This window comes from Bubalus bubalis, chromosome 14 (genome assembly GCF_019923935.1).
Source record: "Bubalus bubalis isolate 160015118507 breed Murrah chromosome 14, NDDB_SH_1, whole genome shotgun sequence".
NCBI classification, from domain to species: domain Eukaryota; kingdom Metazoa; phylum Chordata; class Mammalia; order Artiodactyla; family Bovidae; genus Bubalus; species Bubalus bubalis.
The window spans coordinates 16,110,066-16,115,422 of NC_059170.1; positions in this window are offsets into that span (position 1 = coordinate 16,110,066).

A 5,357-nucleotide genomic window follows, 5' to 3' on the forward strand; every position below is an offset into this window, starting at 1 on the left:
CCCTTGGCTGTTTCCCAAGGTGAAGACACCAAGCAGAAGAGTAACAAGAGGACAGAGGTTTTCTGGGCAAGAGGAAATCCTGGGGCTACTCCGGCTGGAGGAGGCTGACTGAGGGGAAGCAATGGAAAGAATGAAGTGCGGAGGGGATGGCTGAAGTCCCTGAAATCCCCAAGTTACCAGAATGCAGTTTTCCTACTTGGTTTTATTCAGTAGCCTCTGCATATGCCTGCTTCCACTACAGGATGGACCCACAAGGGTTTTGAGGACCAGAGAGGCCAACAGAGAAGCTAGAGAAAGAAAATGAAGAAAGGATGTGGCTTCCAGCTCAGGATTCTCCCTTCCTCCTGAGCACAGCCATTCTGGGGACCATCAGTCTCCTTCCCAGCATTTTAGGGAGCCCAGTCCTTGGGAGGAGTTCTAGGGAGTCCAGGTGTAACTGCCCAGCCTAAAGTTCTCCTTTGCTCTGCCAAGGGACTGGACTTAGCCCAGGACCTAGAAGTAGCAGACCCACCCTATTCCTGGATCTCATCATCACAGCTCCCAAATACTGACTCTCAAGGACCAGGCACTATTTATCTGCCACATTATGATTCTGTCAATCTGCGCTTTATACATTTGAGGCTATTTTATGAGGGGCATACAGGTTAGATTCAGGCTTATTGTAACTTTTTCTGAATTGTTTATTACTAAGTTTTGTCCCTAATAATACTTTTTGCCTAGCAGATAAGTGGTTTAGTGTTTGTTTGCTTCCTTCTGTCCTTTTAACATTTTTGTATCATGTTTTCAAAGCATCTTTTGCAAATAGCTTACAGCTATACATGTTTTTTGGCAATAAGGAGTTCATAATCTGAGCCACAGTCGGCTCCTGGTCTTGTTTTTGTTGACTGTATAGAGCTTTTCCATCTTTGGCTGCAAAGAATATAATCAATCTGATTTCAGTGTTGACCATCTGGTTCAGAATATAATCAATCTGATTTCGGTGATGTCCATGTATAGAGTCATCTCCTGTATTGTTGGAAGAGGGTGTTTGCTATGACCAGTGCATTTTCTTGGCAAAACTCTATTAGTCTTTGCCCTGCTTCATTCCGTATTCCAAGACCAAATTTGCCTGTTACTCCAGGTGTTTCTTAACTTCCTACTTTTGCATTCCAGTCCCCTATAATGAAGAGGACATCTTTTTTGGGTGTTAGTTCTAAAATGTCTTGTAGGTCTTCATAGAACTGTTCAACTTCAGTTTCTTCAGTGTTACTGGTTGGGGCATAGACTTGGATTACTGTGATATTGAATGGTTTGCCTTGGAAATGAACAGAGATCATTCTGTCGTTTTTGAGATTGCATTCAAGTACTGCATTTCAGACTCTTTTGTTGACCATGATGGCTACTCCATTTCTTCTAAGGGATTCCTGTCCACAGTAGTAGATATAATGGTCATCTGAGTTAAATTCACCCATTCCAGTCCATTTTAGTTCTCTGATTCCTAGAATGTTGACATTCACTCTTGCCGTCTCCTGTTTGACCACTTCCAATTTGCCTTGATTCATGGACCTGACATTCCACGTTCCTATGCAATATTGCTCTTTACAGCATCGGACCTTGCTTCTATCACCAGTCACATCCACAACTGGGTATTATTTTTGCTTTGGCTCCATCCCTTCATTCTTTCTGGAGTTATTTCTCCACTGATCTCCAGTAGCATATTGGGCACCTACTGACCTGGGGAGTTCCTCTTTCAGTATCCTATCATTTTGCCTTTTCATACTGTTCATGGGGTTCTCAAGGCAAGAATACTGAAGCGGTTTGCCATTCTCTTCTCCAGTGGACCACATTGTGTCAAATCTCTCCACCATGACCCGCCCGTCTTGGGTTGCCCCACGGGCATGGCTTAGTTTCATTGAGTTAGACAAGGCTGTGGTCCTAGTGTGACTAGATTGACTAGTTTTCTATGAGTATGGTTTCAGTGTGTCTGCCCTCTGATGCCCTCTTGCAACACCTACCATCCTACTTGGGTTTCTCTTACAAGACCTTTTAGAACTAACACCCAAAAAAGATGTCCTCTTCATTATAGGGGACTGGAACGCAAAAGTAGGAAGTCAAGAAGCACCTGGAGTAACAGGCAAATTTGGCCTTGGAATACGGAATGAAGCAGGGCAAAGACTAATAGAGTTTTGCCAAGAAAATGCACTGGTCATAGCAAACACCCACTTCCAACAAGAGAAGACTCTACACATGGACATCACCAGATGGTCAACACCGAAATCAGATTGATTATATTCTTTGCAGCCAAAGATGGAGAAGCTCTATACAGTCAACACAAACAAGACTAGGAGCTGACTGTGGCTCAGATCATGAACTCCTTATTGCCAAATTCAGACTGAAATTGAAGAAAGTAGGGAAAACCACTAGATCATTCAGGTATGACCTAAATCAAATCCCTTATGATTATACAGTGGAAGTGAGAAATAGATTTAAGGGACTAGATCTGATAGATAGAGTGCCTGATGAACTATATGGACTGAGGTTCATGACACTGTACAGGAGACAGGGATCAAGACCATCCCCATGGAAAAGAAATGCAAAAAAGCAAAATGGCTGTCTGGGGAGGCCTTACAAATAGCTGTGAAGAGAAGAGAAGTGAAAAGCAAAGGAGAAAAGGAAAGATATAAGCATCTGAATGCAGAATTCCAAAGACTAGCAAGAAGAGATAAGAAAGCCTTCCTTAGCGAATCAATGCAAAGAAATAGAGGAAAACAACAGAATGGGAAAGACTAGAGATCTCTTCAAGAAAATTAGAGATACCAAGGGAACATTTCATGCAAAGATGGGCTCGATGAAGGACAGAAATGGTATGGACCTAACAGAAGCAGACGATATTAAGAAGAGGAGGCAGGAATACACAGAAGAACTGTACAAAAAAGATCTTCACGACCCAGATAATCACGATGGTGTGATCACTCACCTAGAGCCAGACATCCTGGAATGTGAAGTCAAGTGGGCCTTAGAAAGCATCACTATGAACAAAGCTGGATGGAATTCCAGTTGAGCTATGTCAAATCCTAAAAGATGATGCTCTGAAAGTGCTGCACTCAATATTCCAGCAAATTTGGAAAACTCAGCAGTGGCCACAGGACTGGAAAAGGTCAGTCTTCATTCCAATCCCAAAGAAAGGCAATGCCAAAGAATGCTCAAACTACCGCACAATTGCACTCATCTCACACGCTAGTAAAGTAATGCTCAAAATTCTCCAAGCCAGGCTTCAGCAATGTGAACCGTGAACTTCCTGATGTTCAAGCTAGTTTTAGAAAAGGCAGAGGAACCAGAGATCAAACTGCCAACATCCGCTGGATCATGGAAAAAGCAAGAGAGTTCCAGAAAAACATCTATTTCTGCTTTATTGACTATGCCAAAGCCTTTGACTGTGTGGATCACAATAAACTGTGGAAAATTCTGAAAGAGATTACTTTGCCAACAAAGGTCCATCTAGTGAAGGCTATGGTTTTTCCAGTGGTCATGTATGGATGAGAGAGTTGGACTGTGAAGAAAGCTGAGCGCCGAAGAATTGATGCTTTTGAACTGTGGTGTTGGAGAAGACTCTTGAGAGTCCCTTGGACTGCAAGGAGATCCAACCAGTCCATTCTGAAGGAGATCAGCCCTGGGATTTCTTTGGAAGGAATGATGCTAAAGCTGAAACTCCAGTACTTTGGCCACCTCATGCGAAGAGTTGACTCATTGGAAAAGACTCTGACGCTGGGAGGGATTGGGGGCAGGAGGAGAAGGGGACGACAGAGGATGAGATGGCTGGATGGCATCACCGACTCGATGGACGTGAGTCTGAGTGAACTCCGGGAGTTGGTGATGGACAGGGAGGCCTGGCGTGCTGCGATTCATGGGGTCGCGAAGAGTCAGACACAACTGAGTGACTGAACTGACTGATACTTTTTTTAAAACCAATCTTATTTCTCGTTTTTTTTTGTTTTTGTTTTTTTTTTGACAGGCCTATTTACACTTCCATTAACACATCTGAATTCATTTTGTACCACTTTGTTTTGTACTTTTAAAAAAGGTATTTATCTGGCTGCACTGGGTCTTAGTTGCTGTGGATGGCATGGGCTTCTCTAGTACAGGCTTAAGTTGCCCCACAGGATTTGGGATCTTAGTTCCCCAACCAGGAATCGAACTTGAGTCCCCTGCATTGGATGGCAGTGGACCAGCAGGGAAGTCCTTATTTTATTCTTTTTATTAACTAGGCTACCTCTTCTTTCCCGCACCACCCACCTCCAAACTTTTCTTCTACTATTAGACTTGGCTTTCCCTAATGTTTGGATTTATATGCTCTGTTCATAAGCTCTCTGTTTCCCTTGCTGCATTAATATTATCTATTAAGGGAGTTTATTCCAGGTTCCTTGCTCCTTGAGAACCCAGGCTATATCTCTACTTAGGCATTTTAAAACATGTAGTCCCTACCCGTCCATAGGGCTGATTTCTCTATCTGAAACTAGGCTTGCCTTAGTGCCAACTCGGCTTACCAGTCTGGCTTTGATTTTCATGTTCCTTTCCGATTTCCAAGCTTTTCCATAGTATCTATAATTCTAAGGTTAGCATGGCAACTTTTTTTAAAAAATTCTGCTTTATCCCACTTTTTGCATAACTTTGTAGGAGGTGCAAGGGGGTCTTTCTGGGTCAGCTTATACAGACATGTTTCCTGAAATCCTTAGGTGATTCATTCATTAGCTCATTAATCCTACAGGATAAAAGGGCTTCCCTGGTAGCTCAGCTGGTCAAGAATCCGCCTGCAATACAGGAGACCCTGGTTGGATTCCTGGGTTGGGAAGATACCCTAGAAAAGGGACAGGCTGCCCACTCTAGTACTCATGCCTGAAGAATCACTCCCCATGGACAGAGCCGCCTGGTGGGCTACAGTCCATGGGGTCACAATGAGTCAGACACGACTGAGTGACTAAGCACAGCACAAGATAAAAGGAATTACTCTCATTTCCTGGGCTTCCGTGGTGGCTCAGCTGGTAAAGAATCCGCCTGCAATGTGGAAGACTTGGGTTTAACTGCTGGGTTGGGAAGATCCCCTGGAGAAGGGCACGGCTACCCACTCCAGTATTCTGGCCTGGAGAATTCCACGGATTGTATAGTCCATGGGGCCAAAGAGTCGGACATGACTGAGTGATTTTCACTCATTTCCTAAATGAGAGGATAACTTATCTGTCACACTGTTCTCCTTGTTTCATATTATTTCAAAAATTTTTCCTCCTTAAATCCCCAATGAACACGAAGGTAATAGATTTTTAACCTACACTTTTAGTTAGAATAATGCTGGCTTCTGTAACAGACAAGGCCAAAGCTCTCAG